At 38.7% G+C, this 21,322-nt stretch overlaps 1 protein-coding gene and 1 pseudogene across 18 annotated transcripts in view; both read right to left on the bottom strand.

The window, feature by feature from the left end:
- The window catches only part of SIPA1L1 (signal induced proliferation associated 1 like 1), a 335,407-nt gene that overhangs the window by 270,708 nt on the left and 43,377 nt on the right, over positions 1-21,322 (bottom strand). The window lies entirely within an intron of this gene.
- LOC308497547 (adenosine deaminase-like) lies at positions 2,211-3,162 on the bottom strand (annotated as a pseudogene). Its single transcript has one exon. The product of its transcript is annotated as an adenosine deaminase-like (transcript).

Below are 21,322 nucleotides of genomic sequence, written 5' to 3'. Positions count from 1 at the left end.
ACAGTGAGAACAATAAAGTTCTACTCTCTTAACAAATTTCAATTATACAAGTGTTATCAACTATAGTCACCATGTTATACATTATATCTTCAGACCATATTCATCTTAGAACTGAAAGTTTGATTCCTATACCACCTTCTTATTTTTCAAAATCAGAGTAATTCACCACTTAGACCAAATCTCTTTGTGGAACATGCTAGTTTCTAAAGATTAACAGACTGATCTTGAACTGAGAAACACACACAAACCCAGGTCAACAACTCAAATTACAACCATAAATGAACAAACAGGGGATAACAGTTGGCCAGGGGCATAAAAATTAGGCTAAAATGCGTGGGGCAAAAGAAACTAACACCTGTGGAGGGCCTCCTGTAAGTCTGGCACTGAGCTAAGAAATCCAGACACTCTCTCCCATCCCATCCCCTCTGTACAATGAGTCTTTGGATAACTGGGTGTGAGTTACATGAAAGCAGAGAGAGCTTGATAACCAGCATATCTCCAGGTTCTCAAACAGCATCTGGCACACAGTAAGGATGCAATATAGATTTGTTAGATGCATGAATGAGTGGATGGATGGCTAGACGGCTCATGAATGAATGAATAGGTATTTTTAATACCAATGTTGGTCTGGTCCATGTGTACAGAAAGAAATCCTGACACTATCAGACAAAGAAATGTTCTTCCAGCTCCTGTGTTTCCTTCCCCCAAAACAGGCTATCACAGCAGAACGAAAAAAGCATAGGCTCCATTATCAGACATAGACGGGAAGCCAAGTGTCAGATTTACCTTTAGTGTGTCCCTGGACAAGTTACTACTCTACGACTGCAATGAATAGACTAATTCTTTAATCTTGAAGTTGTAAAAAGACATAACTGAAATAACATATTAGAGTACCTAGCAAGTACCTGGTACATGATTAGGACTTAACAAATATAAATCTCTCCGTGTACTAGGCCAAGGGTAAAGACCCTGGTGCTGACACAGAGCATCAGTGAAAAGAAATCTAGTGCAGTCCACAGCAGGACAGCGCTTGAATCACTTTAACCATCAATCCAAAAGCCTGGCTCCTTATAGCATCTTAGAGGATGAGCCTCGTAGGATTCAAAGAAAGGGCTGGATTCTGCCAGTGTTACAAAATACAAAACAACTAGCATGTGCTCTGTGCTTGATAATGTCACACTTGCCACAATTAAGCATATTTTTCTTTGCTATTATGTCAATAACGGATAATACAATATTTGAAGTCTACAAGGTGTGATCAAAAATATAGTGAATGTTTAAATTTTAAAAAATTTATTACAGCAAAAGACACATCACCATTAATCCCCCTCAAAATACCCGCCTCGCTTCGAACAAACTTATCCCATCGTTCTTGCCACTTTCTGAAGCAGTTCTGGAAGTCCTCTTTTGTGAGTGTCTTTAGTTGCGCTGTCGTGGCTGCCTCGATGTCCTGAATCATTTTGACTTTGGGGAAGAGCCAGAAGTCACATAGTGCCAGATCCAGTTAATAAAGTAGATGAGGACACACCACAATGTTTTTTATTTGACAGAAATTGCCATATACCACAAATGATGTGTGACACGGAGCGTTGTCATGATGGAGGATGAACTAGACACTCACGAAAGAGGACTTCCAGAACTGCTTCAGAAAGTGGCAAGAACGATGGGGTGAGTGTGTTTGAAGCGAGGGGGGCAGTATTTTGAGGGGATTAATGGCAATGTGTCTTTTACTGTAATAAATTTTTTTATTTAAGCATTCACCATCTTTTGATCATACTTCGTATGTTACTACTGATGAGATTATGGATCATCAAAGATTTTTTTTTTCCTTTTTGCCGCACAACACCAGGCATGTCCTTCTTTACTGAGCACCAGCTTTTCAGCACAAGTCACCATAGGAGGAAGGTTTCAGATCCAACTAGACTCATGATCGGGGGAGAGATGTGGCCATGCCAAGGTATACAAGTGTACAGAAACGGACACACAGGCTTCAAGAGCAACACTGGACCAGGAGTAAAGGTAAGAGTGTCGTTCAACCTCCCCGAGTTGTGAGGACTCCACCTACAGGGTGAGGGCTCCGAGAGGCGGCCATGACATCTTCGTGCATGCAGAGGCCAAAGGTGGTATCCCATAGGCTTTATAGAGCGGATCCCGAAGCTCCCTCTTCTCATCTTCTGGAGGAAACTGGACTTTGCTGCACTGCTGTTCAGTCACTTAAACTCCTCTTCTGTAAAGCCCATGTCCTGTTGGGTCATCTGGTAATCAGTGTCCAGGTTAGACTTCAAGATAAGCGGGTCATTCGTGCTGAGTGAGTGTCAGCCTGGCCATTTTTGAACAAAACGACGGCGTGCTCCATGCCCAGCTTCCGGGAACCGGTAAGGTAGCTGGACCAGGGGCAGACCTCGAAGTGCGTGTTCTCCTGTCGCCGCCTGTGGCAAAGGGCCTCATCCTCCACAGTGTGGCAGCCATGTCCCAGGCTCTCCGTCTTGAGCGTGTCCACAGACCCTTTCACTACCTCTGCAGAGCCAGCCTCCCCTGCGTGTGAATGCGGCTCTTCACAGCCACCTCATAGGCTTTCACGCGCTTCCTTCCAGGGTCTCATCTCCAACCAGGTCGATGGCCACCTCGGTCTGCGGCTGGTACTTCTCACACAGCTCCAGCACCTCGAGGGGCCAGTTTGGCTGGTGACGCCTACAGCCCAGGATGAGGAAGCCCAGCACCTTCACCGGAAATTCTTGCTGTCCCTCACAGGTCCTGGTCTACTAGGGCCACCACCTTGTCGGGGGTAAGTTCCCCTTCAGCTGGCTCCAGGGGATTGGCTCCATGTTAGAGTTGGCAAGCAGGTATGGGCTGTAGCGCCTCCATATACACCATGCCCTCTTTGACCCCCATCTCAACGAACTCACAGGCAATCCTATCGATGGCCTCCCAGCAGCCCGCGATGGCAGCCATGTAGTAGTTGAACTTGGCCAGGAAGTCCAGGAGGCTGAGCGGCTTGTCTATGCCGATGATGTCCTGCAGCTTCTCAGCTGTGTCAGCAGGGAGGGTGACACCCCCCCCCCCAATCCTGCCATAGTATAAGATGGTTTCGGGCTTGATGGCTCCATCTAGGTGGACATACAATTCCACTTGGGGCTTGTCGAAGGCTGGCGTCTGGGTCATGGTACCCTCTGCTGAAGGTCTGTGGTCTCAGCTGGGTCAGTGGCGGGTCAAAGATTCTTTTTAAGAAAAATTTCTTAAGAGCCCTCTCCAGGCTTCATCTCAAACAGACCAAGATAACTGCACATTTGGCTATAATTGGGCCCTTACACATTTTCTCTTTTACACTTCAGTAGCATTACATATGGGGCCCAAACATCACTAAAACCCCCAAACTTCTTATGCATAATTAAAAAGGTGAAAATAACTTTTGACAAGTTCCAATACAGTTTCTTCTTTTGAGTTAGGAGTAAAATAAATCACATAAATTAGTCTACCTATCTTTCTAGTTATTGCTTACCCATCAGGTAAAGGCAATAGCAGGTCATCTTTCCTCTTAATGAGTTTAGCAAGACATTTACCTGAACTTGGAAGTACTCGGAGCGCATTTTTCAATTGTAAGCTTCAAGAATATCTAAAATATTTTGTTTTGCAATATGAATTCACATCACTTACCTCAAACATGACTCCAAATCTCTAAACTCAAATACACACTTAAACAGTTTACTTTTGGATGAAGGTAATTTTAGTCACTGCTGATCATTTACAAAAGGCGCATACAGTGGGAGAGATGGAGAATAGAAAAAATTTGGACAGAGGGAGACAATCACACCAGAGAAAGCTTTTCCAGTAAAAAAAAAGTTCTTTCTTAAAAATAAAAATCTGGGTATCAATCATCAAGTCTAGAGAGTAGATCAATGGAACAAGAGATCAATGTAACATTCTGAGAAGTTAAACCAATTTACAAAATCTCTACCTACAAAAGAATAGTCCCTTAGGTAAGGTTCCAGTTAATAAATCAAAATTTGGAAATGAATACTGTGTAATTTGGTGAACAGAGGAACCGAAACTGTTTAGCATAGTAGGGGAGGTATACCCAATTTTGATTAGAATCAACCAGAAGCTATAAGGAAAAGGATTAGTGCCTAGTAGAACAACTCCCCGAAGAAATCTAGGACAGTATGTTGGCTGGGAACAAAGAAAAAATGTGGGTAGCAAGTCTTAAGGTCCACCTGTAGGAGTATCTGATCAGCTTCAACACCTTTATCCGCCCCTGCCAGGCTTGATGCCACATACATACCTTGAAGCTTTCCGAAGATAATAATACTGCCCTAGTAAGCTACTAGCTGGGAACAGGGTTCCCTTATTACTCTATAAAATACTTGTCTGCTTCGAAATATATTTGTCATTGCATGATAACAACTGATTTTCTAGTAGATAGCAATGTTCAGAAATGTCTGTTTAAGCACATCCGATTTTCCAGGGTCTGATCAGCCCTGGATAACCAGACCACTGGTGTTGATGAATTATGAAGTCTTTTTAAAGCAAGTCCTGCAAGCATGAGGGTGGTCCAGTAACAGCTTATAAATCAGCTTTTGCAAACTGAGCTTTGCACTATATGAGAACACAATCTGTATTTTAGTTGCCCAAAGTGTGCATCTAATTTTCCTTGAAACACTTCTTACTCAGATTTCCTTTACTCCCCAATACTAATATTTTTCTTTAAATACTTATCACCTCTTTACCACAATTACCTAAAAACATGGTGACTTTCAATTTTCTCTTAGCTTCATTTTACCTTTTTTAAGTCCTAATTAAGATGTCCTTCTTCAAACTATTACAACAATTTGAGAACTCTTAAGAAGTTTTAAAAGAAGGAAACCCGGAATACAAAGTGGTCTTGCGGAAACCAGGAACACCTCACCAAACTAGGAACACCACATGACACCCTCTCCATCGGCATCTTTAACAAAGGATTCAAGAAAACTGCATCCCTGCACTTCTCGGGGCTTTAATCAACCAATCATGGATGTTAAGGTCCAAAGCCAAAGCCACAATAAGGTATTGATATGATAAAGCAAATGACAATTATATTCATTCATTCAAAAATTACTGAATGCCTCGGATGTGCCACTTACTGAGTGCCTTTTAGGCACCGAAGAGTCAGACAAAAATACATAGTCTCTGTCTTCAAGGACTTTATAGTCCAAAGGAGCAAGCTAAACAACGAAATAAAAATTTTTAGTAATACTGCAAAAGAATCATATGTTATGAAGTAACTAACTCTAGGGGCCCAGAAAAACTCTACAGATGCTAACTTTTAAGCGGGTCCTAAAAAAGAAATACAAAATTTATTCAAAAATAGATCAGGAGTGTTTAAGAAAAAGAAACAGCAAGGGCACCAAAGGACAAGAAGTCACATTATGCAAAGAGTTTCCAGATCACTGGAACAAACAAGGCTCAGTGACAGAGTGAGGAGAGATGAGTCAGTGAGGCAGCAAGGAGGCCTTCTGCCCTGTTAAGGCATCAGACTTCATCCTATGGCTCATGAGGAATTCCTGAAGCATTTACCTGTCAGAGGCTGTCTTTAGGACTGGGTATTGGAGGTCACAGCTTTCACTGAGGTCCCAAAGCCTCTGGGGTTTCCTCTTTCCTAGAAGGATGAGTTGGAGGCATCACTGGGGAAGGAGATGAGTGGACACTGTTCCTCCACACGTAAACTGACACAGGCTGAAGACAAGCCCTCAGCGTGTTCTTGGTACCCATTCGATATTGAAAGGCTTCAGATAGTCTAAAAATTATGGAATCTTAGAATGGATAGGGTACCAGTGGAGCAGTCTCACTGCCAATCAACTACCAGAAGTCCTTCTACACGCCTTGATCGATGGCTACGTATTAGACACCAGCTAATGTCCTTCCTCTAGGTCTTCTCTTCCTCAAAACCATTTGCTACAGTTCTTCCAACCAGCCATCGTTTGAAATCCTTTCTAAAATCTTCCATAGCATGGGCCCCTCTTAGAATGTACTCTGGTTGGTCAGAGCTGGGCACAAAGAACCCCAGTGTTCTCCAAGCTCAGCCGAGTCCTGTAGATACTTTAGGTTCTTGGAGAGTACGAGGTATTTTCTGGTTGCACTGACCTTTACAAGACCTGGATCATATTAAATCTGTGGTCAAATAAAACACGGTGTTCTTATTCATGTGAACTGTTCCCATACACACCATTTGCCTCTCCTTCAAATCACTTAACACAGTTACAAGTAACATTCATTTGTGTGACTATCTGAGTAATGCCGACATCCACTGGCCTACAGACTAAGTATGCTGAATGCCAAGCACAAAACTGTCTTTTATCTCCTTACCATTGCCTTTGTATCATGAGGTTTCACCACAGGACCTCTTCAAAGGAAGGGCTTAATAAATGTTAGATGAAGAATCAGACATGTACACACAAAAATTACAAGGCAAGATGCAGTAAGTGTGACAGGAGCAATAAAATTCCACATTCTGTGGAAGCCCAGTGTAATTTTCTATGTCCTCTGTGAAAGAAAGGCATCGTGGAAGGAAAGGCATCCAAGCCAGTTTCTAAATATTGTTTCAACTAAATATTTCCAGTAAAGAAAATATATGGGCAACAAAACAACCACTGAAAACCATGTTTTCGGAGAACAGTTATTTACAAGGGAAATGGCTCACATTCGATTAATAAACAGAATACCAAACTGTGTGTGTGTGTGTGTGTGTGTGTGAGAGAGAGAGAGAGAGAGAGAGAGAGAGAGAGAGAGAGAGAGGGAGAGAGAGGGAGAGAGAGGAGAGAGAGAGAGAGAGAGAGAGAGAGAGAGAGAGAGAGCTTAGAGAAGAGCTTAAAGGGTCTAAGCTCTGGCCTACTTGCCCTTCTTCCTCCTAGGAGTCTGTTTCCCCAGGAATTATTGCACTATTTCACACTTTACCAAGTCTCCCAGTCTCTCAAACATGCAAACCAACCTTCCTGAATGCTTTGGAGATTCATCAAAAATCACTACTGACAAACAGGTAAGGTGGTAAAAACAATACATGACACATCATGATAACAAATTCAAGAAACCTCTTCAATGAGAAATTAAAATCCTGGATGAAATGTAGGCTGCACTAGGGAGACTTTAGATGTAAACAGGCGTGCCTGGCAGCTTTAGGGTTGTAAAGCTCCTCAGGTGATTCTGATATTCAGCCAGGGCTCGGAACTGCTGTCCCAGACTCTCCATCACCTGTCATTCATGTACTTGAGTGTATTTAAGATTCGACCACCTTCTGCAGGGAGGACTTCCCAGTTCCCCATCCATTCAGATTCCAGGTTACCCTACTACGAAAGAGCAGGCGTGCCTTTGCAGGCCATCATAGTCCCTCTGGAGTCTGAGATTTGGCACAGAAAGGGTAAGTTTCAGTCACTTTAAAAACGCACTTACAAGTAGGTGAATTCATAGCATTCCCCAGGCTATGGAAAGAGAAGCACAAATATATGGTGATGGAAGGAGAACTGACTCTGGGTGGTAAATGCACAATGTAATGTATAGATGATGTATTACACAATTGTACACCTGAAATCTATGTAATTTTACTAACAATTGTCACTCCAATAAACTTTAATTTTAAAAAAAAGAGAGAGAGAGAAGCAAAAGTATGTTAGGGGCCATCCACTCTTAAATCTTTAGTGTACATGGTAGATAATGCTATTCGTGTGGTTTTGTAAAAAATCCCTTGTGATTGATATCCCAAATATGCAAGATAAATTAGAATTAACTTCCTTGCTCACAGCTTAGGTCAATTAAAATCTAGGCAGTGGTCTTTGCTGAACAAAAAACCTGCATATACATTTTTTTACTGAATAACTTTTGCATTACTTTTTTCGCATTCATGGTACAGTATCCTAAACTGAGTAGAAGTGAACAAAATATTTTACAATATCTTCCAACTATGGGAAAAGCTTAAAATTATATTTTAGGTTTATCTTTTTCTCAATAACTGCCATTTCTGCCAACTAGAGTTGTTTGTCACAGATTCAAATATCTGAATACTTGTACGCTGTATGTACTGTACACTGATATGTCATTAACACACTACTCTGCAGAGCAGGATGTGGACACAAAAGTGTCCGCTGTTGCCCTCTTTCCAAAAAGATGCTAAAATGCAATGTTTCCATAAAAATCATACGAATACTCGAGAAATTAACTTCAATTATTTTCAGCATTTTAGCCACAACAAATCGAATCGTACCAAAAGTATCTACTTTAGGGTTTTATTTAAATAAAACCAACCATCTTAATGTCTCGAGAAACAAAGAAGACCACAAAAATCGAATAACTGAAGCACTGGAAGGTTAGTATGCTGGTTACGTCATTTTCCTTCTGTGTAAGACACATGTTTCCATGTTGTAGAACAGAAAGTCACGACACATTCCTGCTGGAGAACAATGTCTATAGAGGTAACACGATTACACAGAGGGACAATTTCTAACACGTGCATGCATACTTTGTCCTAAACACTCCTTTTACTCACCAAATGGTTATGTGCCTTCTCCAATTCAGAAGAACCTAGCACTTAAAGCAAGCCACATGCACACAACTTTCTTGGCTACCCACCCACGTTTTTGATTACTGAATTAAAAACAAACATCAAGATGTGGCTTTTAATAGCTATTTTTAAAAAGTTCTCTATGAACAATATATTTATTCAGTCTACCTTTCCATCGCTATCCATATCTAAGTGCCATCCAGGTTTATAAGGAAGTATAAGCATACCTAACGCAAACCAATGGGAAGGTACACAGGAGGAGAAGTACTGAACTGTAGGACACGCAAGACCTGAGCTTGAATCCTGATTAAACCACACACTCACTCAACCTGGCTAAGCCTCGGCTAGGCCACCTGTAAATTAAAGACAATAAAATCAGACCTTCTAAACCAGGGGTGTCCAAACTTTTTTCAACGTTTTTCACTAAGGGCCATATTCGGTAAAATACACAAACAGCCAGGCCACTCACTCGAAGTGAAGTACGTATTGCCTCACCTGGTTTATTTAAGTAAACTAAATATATTTTTGGAATTTGCTGCAGGCCAATTAAAAATGGATCGTGGGCCGCAGTTTGGACACCCCTGTTCTAAACAATGTTGCTGATGGTAGGTGGTAGTGACATAATATACTTGCAAATGATTTTAAACTAAACATTTAATAAGCATCATTCGGCCGCTGTTCAAGTTGGAAACTGCTAGGACAGTTTCCAACTAGAAAGAAGTAAAATATAAAATAGTGCTCCTCTGTTTACTCATCTGTGAAGTTTTGTCATTTCCTTTCTCCCTTACTCCCTCCCTCTTTCCCATTCTTTCTTTCTTTCTGTTTTTTAAATTAAAGTTTATTGGGTGACAGTTGTTATAAAATTACATAGATTTCAGGTGTACAATTCTGTAATACTTCATCTATATATAACATTGTGTGTTCACCACCCAGAATCAGTTTTCTTTCCATCACCATATATTAGACCCCATTTATCCTCTTCTACAGTCTCCCTCCCCCCGTACCTTCCGGTAACCACTAAACTATTGCCTGTATCTATGAGTTTTTGTTTCATTTGTTTATCTTGTACTTTTGTTGTTTTCAGTTTTATATACCATATATCAGTGAGATCATATGGTTCTCTACTTTTTCTGTCTGACTTAGTTTGCTTAACATTATAATCTCAAGATCCATCCATGTTGTCACAAATGGTCCTATTTCATCTTTTCTTATGGCCAAATAGTATTCCATTGTGTATATATACCACAACTTCTTTAAATCCATTCATCTATCGAAGGACACTTTGGTTGTTTCCATGTCTTGGCCACTGAAAATAAAGCTGCAATGAACACTGGAGCACGTATGTCTTTATGGATAAATGTTTTCAGATTTTTTGGGTAGAGACCCAGGAGAGGGATTGCTGGGTCATATGGTAATTCTATTCTTAATTTTTTGAGGCATCTCCACCCTGCCTCCATAGCAGCTGCACCAATCTGCATTCCCACCAACAGTGTCTGAGGGTTCCTTTTTCTCCACAGCCTCTCCAACACTTGTTACTATTTGTCTTTTGATGATAACCACTCTGACTGGGGTGAGGTGATACCTCATTGTGGTTTTTATTTGCATTTCTCTGATGATTAGTGATGTTGAACATTTTTTCATGTTTATTGGCCATTTGTATGTCCTCTTTGGAGAAATGTCTCTTCAGATCCTCTGTCCATTGTTTAATTGGATTGTTTGTTTTTTTGTTGTTGAGTTGTATAAGTTTATTATATATTTTGGATATTAGCCCCTTATCGGAGGCGTTGTTTGCAAAAATCTTCTCCCATTCGGTTGGTTGCCTCTTTATTTTGTCGATGGTTTCTTTTGCTGTGCAGAAGCTTTTTACTTTGATATAGTCCCGTTCATTTATTTTAGCTTTTACTTCCCTTGCCTTTAGAGTCAAATTCATAACATGCTCTTTGAACCCAAGGTCCATAAGTTTAGTACCTAAACTTTTCTTCTATGCATTTTATTGTTTCACGTCTTATGTTTATGTCTTTGATCTGTTTTGAGTTAATTTTGTACATGGTGACAGATAGCAGTCCAGTTTCATTCTTTTGCACATGGCTTTCCAATTCTCCCAGCACCATCTATTGAAGAGACTGTCTTTTCTCCATTGTATGTTTTTGGCTTCTTTGTCAAAAATTATCTGTCCATATTTATGTAGGTTTATTTCTGGGTTCTCAATTCTATTCCGTTGGACTGTGTGTCTGTTTTTCTGCCAATACCATACTGTTTTGATTATTGTTGCCTTGTAGTACAAGATGAAGTCAGGGAGTGTGATACCTCCAGCATTCTTCTTTTTTCTTAGGATCGCTTTGGCTATTCGGGGTCTTTTGTGGTTCCACACAAATCTGACAATTTTTTTGTTCTATTTCTTTAAAAAATGCCATTGGGATTTTGATGGGGATTGCATTAAATCTGTATATTGCTTCAGGTAATACGGCCATTTTAATTATGTTGATTCTTCCAATCCACGAGCATGGAATGTCTTTCCATTTCTTTGTGTCTTCTTCAATTTCTTTCAAAAATGTCTTATAGTTTTCAGCATATAGGTCTTTCACATCCTTGATTAAGTTTATTCCAAGGTATTTTACTCTTTTTGCTGCAATTGCAAAATGATTTTTTTTTATTTCTTTTTCTGAGATTTCACTGTTAGTATATAGGAATGCAACGGACGTTCGTACATTGATTTTGTAGCCAGCAACTTTACTGTATTCGTTGATTGTTTCTAATAGCTTTTTGGTGGAGTCTTTAGGGTTTTCTATGTATAGCACCATGTCATCTGCAAAGAGTGACAATTTAACTTCTTCATCCCAATTTGGATGCCTTTTATTTTTCTCTTACCTGACTGCTCTGGCAAGGACTTCCAACACTATGTTGAAAAGCAGAGGTGATAGGGGACAGCTCTGTCATGTTCCTGCATGTAGAGCAAAGGGCTTCAGTTTTTCACCGTTAATTATGATATTAACTGAGGGTTTGTCATACATGGCCTTTATTATATTAAAATATTTTCCTTCTATACCTATTGTATTGTGTTTTAATCATAAATGGATGTTGTATCTTGTCAAACGCTTTTTCTGCATCTATTGATAGAATCATATGCCCTTTCTTTCTTTTTCCTTAATTTAACAGATATTTACTGTGCTTCTACCATACACCAGATATAGTTCCAGACCTGCACTGTCCAATACAGTACACAGCAGTCACACGTGGCTATTCAACATTCAAAACGGCACTAGTCCAAACTGAGACATGCTGTAAGTATGAAATACACACTGGATTCTGAAAACTTGGTGTGAACCAAAGATGGTAAAACATCTCAATTTTTTTATATTGACTATGTGTTGCGATGATAATATTTGATATGTGGGTTAAATATATTATTAAAATTATCCGTCTCCTCCTTTTTACCTTCTTTTAACACGGCAGCTAGAAATTTTAAATACATGGCGGCTCACATTATATTTCTATTTGACAGCACTACTCCAGACATTGAGGATATGTTAGGTAACAAAAGCGAGTCCACACCCTAATGAACCTTACAATTAAGCATCTATAGCCCTAAAATCTTCAGTAGAAAAGGGAAATTGAAAACCAGCAATTGCGTGTAAGGAGGACTCTGGGATGGAGGCCAGACACACAGGATCTAGACACACCTTGTCATGAGTCCGTCATCCTACCAAAGGTAGGGAAGGTCCTTGGTCCTCAGAATAATCAGTCACTAAAATGGTGATACGACCCTGAGCATCTTGGGGAAGACTGCTTCCCTATGAGGTGCTTCTGGGAACATGACCATTTTTAATCCAAACTTAGTAAGGGAGAAGGCTTTTAATTTGAGGATCAGTCATTTCAAGGCATCATTTTTAGTACTCTGGGTTATGCCTCAAAAGCACTTTAAAAGGTTTCCCATTGTTGGAAGGTATTTTTTAACAAAGACACCCTCTTTCTGGATTCCAGCACCCTCCTTTATTATCAGAGTTCTTTATGTTTTTTTCCTCTCCACAGGTCCAATTAACCATGCCTCTCCTCAATACCTTTAGTTCCCCTTATCACAGGTAGAGCACTTCTAGATAAAGAGCAAGAAGCTGAATTCAACCACATGAGTCCACTGCAGTAATGTGAAAAGTCTCTACTGGTCTAAAGGAGACAGTCAGAAGAAACTCAAGTCAGGGTGACTCCACGCCAGTTAAATGTGAGGTTACTTCTTTTAAGACTTTCAGGAATTTCTGGAGGGTAAGTTTAATTTAGACCAAATGGGCCTATTTTTCAATAGCACCTTTCCTACCAAAAAGGCATTTTTAAGCATTAAAATTTCACATTTCATGTGTTAGAAACTTATCTTAAATTCAAACCACAATAAGGCAAACGTTTTGCTGGCCCATACATCTTTCTAGCAGACTATGAAAGAAAACTGGGGCTTTCAAGAGATTCTCTATGCTGTAAAATGCTTTACTGGGCATCTCTAGGAAGCCTAGAGACTCATGTTTCAAGGTGGATCGTGTTATTTCATATTCGACTCCATCGCTGTATGCTGCTCACGCTGCTCTCTCAACGAGACGTGCCCTGTCCCCTTTGCCAACTTAATTGTTACACCCACTTAATGCCAAACCCAAAGCCTAGACCTTATATAAATCGCCCCCAGTTACTCGAAATTCAGAATAATCTATCTCCTTCATTCTCACAGGAACCCAATCAACCAAAGTATTGTATCATATATTACTTTACCTCTTCTCTAGGTATTTCAAACACCTGTAACTCAGAAGGAAAGCAAATAATAAAAGTCATTATGCCATCTAGAAATTCACCACCTTCTCTTTCAATCAGCTGAGATTTATCTGAGTTTTATTCAGCAAAGATGCGCTTAACATCAGGGATTTAAAAAGGATACACAGTCCAAATCTCTTCTTCCTGGTGCTTGGGAAAAGCCTCACAGAAAAGGTAACATATAAGCAAAGAATTGAAGAATGAGATTGACCAGGTAACGTGGGAAAGGCATTTCAAAGGCTGCATGGGCCATTGAAAGAAATGAGAATGTGTTAAAAACCCTCAAGGAGAACCATGGAAAAAAAACAGTATCTTCTAATATATTATTCATGTGGCAGTCAAGGCTCTAAATAAATAGACTCCAATCCACCTTTGCTACATTTCCCACAGCATAACATAGCAAGTTCAAGGTGGGCTCTCCAGAGCCAGTCTGGGGTCAAATTGTACTATGTAGCCTTATACAAGTTTCTGTTCTTACCACCTATTTCTTCATCTGCAAAACAGGGATGATCTACTTCAGAGGGTTATCATGTTATTGTTATAGGAAATGAATTAAAAAAAACAATAATAAGCACAAGTTAGGTATTCAATAAATGCTGGCATCATCATCATCATTATTTACTTTTCTATGCTAGACAATATGACAAATCTGAAGTTCTTATTCCCCACACTTGCTCAAGCATCCATCTGAAGAGTTCTTCTTCCTACGTCCAAACACCACCTCCTACATAAGAAGCTGTACTGAGCCTGCTCCTCTCACTCTGTGGAAATGAGTGTCTTTCTCTCCCTCCTCTAAACTCCTGGCCTGTCCTAGGGCACTCATCACTCTGTTATCACTATGCCTATGTTTCATTTCCCCTACAAGGCTACAAAACACCTCTTTAAGAGGAAGGGCAACATCTTACTGACCTTTGTCTTCCCCAGAGAGCCGGCACTGTCCTTGTCACAGGTGGGCCCTCAGTGTTTGCAGCTCCTCTTTAATTAAGTCAAGAACAAACTCAAGCTTTTTAAATTGCTGTAACATCTACCAAGTTATTCTTCCTAATAAAAACCCAGCGCAGTTTTAGGCAGCTCCTTTGTTAGCGAACCCTAAAGAAAAGTCAATAATAAGATGGTGTTCTGAAGGAACTGACAACTGACAAAACTGAGTCACCTCTGGACTGCTGCTGGGTAAAGAAATCTCTCTAAATTCCCTGAACAAGTTCTAATGTAAATTGGTTTAGGCTATTGTTGCTTTTCAGTTACATATTTGCAAAAGGTGGAACAAAGTTCCCATAGCAATGTCTTTTCATTGCTTATCCAGACTCTAAAGCCTATTCTGTGTGGATTTACTGCTATCTACCACAAAGGAAGGCTAACCTACAACCACCCAGAACATGTGGCTTACACGGCAGTAGTGTTAACACCAAACTACACAGAACTCTGATCACAGTGCTTCTCCCCAGCAAAAGTTCCCTGGAAGACCAGCTTCACCACTCTCCTCCAATACTAACCTAACTCAATATCATGACTATTGCTAAATACAACTTGATTAAAACCCTAAACGTTAATTAGCAGAGAAAAGTATTAACTAGGATTGGCTTCCTCTTACAACAACAAGAAAAAAACGTTTTGACAGTCAAGCACACGCAAGCAATCCAAAGACATTCTTCACTTACTATGCAGTATTGATGACTTTTCTAAGAGAGCCTTAAGAAATCAAGATTAACAAAACAAAACCAAAAAAGAAAGAAACAAGAAAATCGAAGAAAACAGAACTCAAATAGTACTGCCCTGTCCTTAAATATATAGAGAGATAGATATAGAGATATCCTTAACAAGCTAACAAACTCAAATAGAGAACAAATTGGTTGTTATAAGAAACGGGGTGGAGAAAGGAAGAAGGGTAAAGGGATAAAAATATGTATGTACGAAATTATTTTCCATAATATCACACTGGACAGACTTGGATTCAAAAGGAAGGACTCGGGCATAGAAGAGAAATAAGGCTATCATCCAAGAAATACAATCACAGAGATGAGGGTACCAAGAATGAGCAACCAGCACAAAGTATATCAGAAATTTAGGAAAACATCACAAGGTATTAGGTTGGTGCAAAAGTAATTGCAGTTTAAAAGGTTAAAAATAATTGCAAAAAACGCAATTACTTTTGCACAAACCTACAGTTGCCAACAAAGTCTGTTCAATTCAATAATAATGCTACCTTATAATAAAGACTCTGACTATCTCTAGGACAAAAAAGATCACAAGCACAGGCAATGCATTAGAATGGCTTCTAAAACCAATACCCACATGATTTTTCAAGCACTTACGCTACCTACATCTTAAGTCAACAAATATAGAAGGTCATAACTACATGACTCTATTTTTCACTTTTTAGAAAAATTTCTAATGTATTGATCACCATTATCCCAAAATTGACAAAATCACTATAAATTTACAATTTCCTCTATAATCGAGCTGCTTCCAAATAAACTAAACAAGAGCGGAAGAGGTGGCGGGCAGATTCCAAACTCATTAAGTAAGTGGCACATCAATGAATGCTTTATAATTTGTCTAAATGCCAATTGTGCTATGGTAGAAATAGCCAATTATTAATAGCTTTTTTCCAGTTCTCCCAATTAAGAGTGGGAAAACTTTCCTTTTCCCCACATCTGAAACAAACTTGAAGAGGTTTATGTGAGCAGCATATTAAGTGTTACCAAGTTGCCAGTACTATTAGACCTTCAGTCTTCACGTGTCACAGATTTCATGCTTGAGTCTGACCATAACCACAGAAGTATCATGATGATTAAGAGATCAGACATGGCTGGATCTAAAGGTACAACAAAATAGCCATATTATCCATACTCTACTTGAGATCATTTCCTTGCTTCCCAAGGCTAACAGAGATGACTCTCTATCAAGGCCTACCTTCCCTGACATTGCTCTAGATTTCAGATTTCTACCCTTTCTTCCAAAACACAAACCTATATCCTATTCCTTAAGAGCCTATTCTCCAGATTAAACTCAACTGAGTTGGCATGCCATAGGCAGACGACATCTAATGATATAACTTCTCCAATAACACTGGCAACTTCACAGCAGCCTTGGGAAAGCATCTCAAAATACCAAGTTGCACACAGAGTGATTTAGAGGTCTGTGACTTCCTGAGCATCCTTTAAATAACAGCAATAACAGCATTTAGGAAGTTATCCATTCTACCTTCACACAGGACCAGACCTGGGCTATGAAAGTGTCATGAAATGAGCATCACTTTGCAAAGCACACGTCAAGTTTTACACCATGAAAAATATTCAACTAAAAGTTATTTGCAAGAAGCATTCAATTACCAAAGAGTATAAACACAAATAGTTTAATTCCTGACTGCCCAAGAACACATTCCTAACTGCTGATTACTCAACACACCACCTTACACAGCCTTTGTAATTTTTAAAACATTTTCCTGTCTATTATCTTACAAGTAAGAACAAACCTGTGAACTTTATATTTCCCATTTACAGGTAAAGAAAGTGGCAGTGTATTTAACTGATTTACCCAGATTAAATCAGTAGCTCAGGTCGAGGAAATCTCTATTTTACATAATAGGTCTAATGTATTTATTTTGAAAAAAGCATTTGAAGGAATATGGCAACAATTAATAGACTCAAAATACAAATATAACTAATTATTTATAACTGCATTTTATGCAATTGTTAGCCCCTTCCAACAACAACAAAAAAAAATGACAGTATTATGAAATGAAAACATGTGAATTCCTGCTCAATGTCTACCAAAAAAAAGCATAAAGAAAGTAAACACCACTAACACTTTCTAATGTAAATGAAATCCATGGCAAGAAATACATTAGTTTTCAAATCACTGAAACATAATGGACCCCCCCACACACACACACATTTTATTTTTTCCATCTATAGCAAAAAATAACACTGAATTAGTGTTTTATGTACTAAAGATCAGGTTAGGAATAATGTATGTTAATTAAAAGGCTTCATGTAAATAAACTAAACAGTCCCCATAGAATAAAAGTAAATTACTAAATATATGCTTACCTCCATTCCTTCCAGAAATGACAAACGAAAAATGGGAGAAAAGACAATAGCATATAAAAGATGTCTACAAAATTCCGAAAGATGGAAAAACAATGCGTAACTGGAAATTGATTTGGCAAACTGGAGAAAGCTGAAACCTAAATGCTGGGGAGAAGGCTGAGAAGGTCACCAGGAAATATATTCAACTGAAAAAAAAAAAAAAAAGAAAACAGGCTACTTATGATGCAGAATTCCAGAAAGGCTATGAAACTAAGGTACTATGTAAGGGGTGAGGCTGAAAACAAAAGGAATTGGTTTTAGGATCTCTGTAAAGGACCAATTCATTCCCCAACCTAAAAAACTGAGTAATTTACAAGCATGAGGCTGGGTTGTATTGTATTCTCTATGCAACCAATCAAAAGATTTGGCCAGACATAACTGAGAGTAGGAATGAGTTTCTATTCCTACTAGAATGAGTTTCTATACTGAAAATAAGGGACATCAGTTAACAATAGTCATCCAGCCCCCTTCAGATTTATAGACTGGAAGACATTTTTCTAGTGAAACTGACCAACGTGAAAGATCAACAGAAACTGGCATGTGGGGACTCCCACTGAAACGGCAGAGCCCATGCTAATCATTCAGAAGAGAACACCAGGAACATCAGCCCCATCAGGCACACAGAGCTTCTAATCAACTTTTAAGACAAAGAGTAAAAAAGAACATTAATATTTAAAAAGGGACAATTTATCATGAAGATATGTTATAAATGTATACACACCTCAAAATACATGAAACAAAAATAGAGTTAAGAAAAGGATAACGACACCATTATAGTGATGCATCTCAATAATTGATAGAATAGTTAGACAAAAAAAGAAATCAGGAAAGACAAAGAAGAGCTGAACAACACTATCAATCACCTTGACTTAACTGACATTCATAGTCAATCAAAAAACTTTCAAATGGACACGGGACGGTACCAAGATAGACCATGTGATGTGCTACAAAGTAAATCTCAATAAATTTAAAAGGACTGAAACCACACAAAGTATGTTCTATGACCACAATGGAATCAAATTAGTAATCAGTAACAATAAGATATCTAGGAAAATTCCAAATGGATGGAAACTGAACATACTTCTAAAGAGTTCACAGGTCAGAGATGAAATTTTAAAAAATTAGGAAGTATTCTGAACCGAATAGCAATAAAAATAAAATATATCAAAATGTGTGGCATGCAGCTAAAACAGTTTAGAGGGAAACATAAAACCTGAAATGCTTAATATACAATAAGACAGACCTACCACTATGACCTACAGATCTACCTTAAGAAAAGATAAAAAGAGCAAACTAAATAATAAAGAGCAAAAGTCAATAAAATAAAAAATATGCAGACAATGGAGAAAATTACCAAAAGCTGAGTCTTTAAAAGAATCATAAAAACTGGCAAACTCCTAGTTAGATCAACAAAAAACAGAGACAAAACACAAATTACCAATAGCAAAAGGGAAGAAAATGGATATCACCAGAGATCTTATAGACATTTAAGAGGATAAGAGAATACAATATATAACTTTACACCAACAAATTCAACTCACATGATAAATCTCTTACAGAACCTATCAAAATTGATAAGAAAAAACAGAATATCTAAATAGCCTTATATCTTTTAAAGAAACTGACTCTGCTATCAAAAATATTCCAAAAAAGAAAACTACAATTTCACTGACAAATTCTAATAAACATTCAAGAAAAAACTTTCATTTTTTTCAGAAAACAGAGATCACTGCCAAATCAATTCATAATGTTAACACCAAAATCTGAAAAAAGACATTCCAAAAAATAAAAATTATCCCTCATGAATTCAGACACAAGTCTTTAACAAAATTTTAACAAATCAAATCCAATAATACACAAAACGGAATATTATGAGCAAAAGAGTTTAGTTTATGCCAACAATGCAATATTGGTTTAACATTTAAAAATCAACATAAAATTAAAGGAGAAAAACCTCAGGAGCAGGGCAATAGATGAAAAGGTATGTGACAAAATCCAACAGCCATTCATGATAAAAACTCTCCACCAACTAGAATTTAATCAAATTGAAGAAGGACAAGTACCAAAAAAAAAAAAAAAATCCCTCTAAAACCAACAACACAATTAAAGGTGAAAAAGGCTGAATTGTTTTCCGCCCCCCCCCCCCCCGAGATAAAGAGTAAGGCAAGACTGCTCACATTTACCACTTTCTAGTCAATGCTATACTGGAGATTACAGCCATTGCAGTAAGGCAAGAAAAGGAAATAAAAGGCATAAAAATCAGAAAGGAAGAAGCAAACTTATTTGAAAATTATATAATCATTTATGTAGAAAAATCCAAGGAATCTACAAAACAATTACCAAAACTGATATTGTGTTTCCCCGAAAATAAGACTGGGTCTTACATTAAGTTTTGCTCCAAAAGACGCATTAGGGCTTATGTTCAGGGATGTCATCCTGAAAAATCATGCTCGAGCTTATTTTCCAGTTAGGACTTACTTTTGGGAAACACGGTACATGAATTTAACAAGATTGCAGAATACAAAGTTGATATTAAAAAATCAAGTGTGGGGGGCTGGCCCAGTGGCTCAGGCAGGTGGAGCTCCATGCTCCTAACTCTGAAGGCTGCGGGTTCAATTCCCACATGGGCCAATGGGCTCTCAACCACAAGGTTGCTGGTTCAATTCCTTGAGTCCCACAAGGGATGGTGGGCTCTGCCCCCTGCAACTAAGATTGAACATGGCACCTTGATCTGAGCTGCCCCCCAGATGGCTCCGTTGGTTGGAGCGCGGGCTCTCAACCACAAGGTTGCCAGTTCGATACCTCGAGTCCCGCAAGGGATAGTGGGCAGTGGCCCCTGCAACTAGCAACGGCAACTGAACCTGGAGCTGAGTTGTGCCCTCCACAATTAAGACTGAAAGGACAACAACTTGAAGCTGAACGGCACCCTCCACAACTAAGATTGAAAGGACAACTTGACTTGGAAAAAAGTCCTGGATGTAAACACTGTTCCCCAATAAAGTCCTGTTCCCCTTCCCCAATAAAAATCTTAAAAAAAAAGAAGAAGAAATCAAGTGTGTTCTTACATACTAGCATCCAACAATTAGAAAATAAATTTTTGTTTTAAATCCCATTTGTGGACATATGAATACTGGTATATAATGATACACACAAACACATGTGAGCACGTGCACACATCTCCCATCAAAGTGAGGAAATAAAGAAAGATGATAACACAGAATCCAGAAAATAGAAGCTCCCCAAACTAGAAACCCTAAGAGAATACCCAACATGGCAGTAAAGAAGAGTACCAATATGGCGGCTCTGTGGAGTCGAGAGAGCAAGCAGCTCAGAACCAGTAGGACACAGAACTCCAAGAAGACAGTGCCAAGAGAAAACTGGAACTGATGGACAACCTAATATGTTCTACCATTTGAGTCCTTATAGTTCCACCAGAACATTAAGAGCAAAATTTGTGTTTAATCAACAGAAAGCTAAGCAAATTAAAAGCAAACCATTATCTCTGAGGGGAATAAGTTAGAGAGAGAAAAAATGATACTAAACACTCTGTGACCACAGTCATCAATATTCAAATCATAATACTGTAAATACTAAATAATGGCTTAACCAAAAATTAGATAAAATTTTCATTGGGAGGACAGGAAAAGGGAGGATGTGGCACTAAATCCTTATATGCTGCATGATAATATTTAGAATTGAAAACTCAAGTTGCTGGAATAAAACTAAATTATTCTGATATGTGGCAGTAAATGCCAGAATAAGCAGCTAAACACACACAAACACACACACACACTGGAAAATACCGCGTTTCCCCAAAAATAAGACCTACTGGACCATCAGCTCTAATGTGTCTTTTGGAGCAAAAATTAATATAAGACCCGGTCTTATTTTACTATAAGACCGGGTATAATATAATATA

Source organism: Rhinolophus hipposideros, assembly GCF_964194185.1.
Source record: "Rhinolophus hipposideros genome assembly, chromosome: 5".
Classification (NCBI taxonomy): Eukaryota; Metazoa; Chordata; class Mammalia; order Chiroptera; family Rhinolophidae; genus Rhinolophus; species Rhinolophus hipposideros.
Note: the sequence above shows the minus strand (reverse complement) of the source record. Positions and strands in the feature narration are given on the sequence as shown.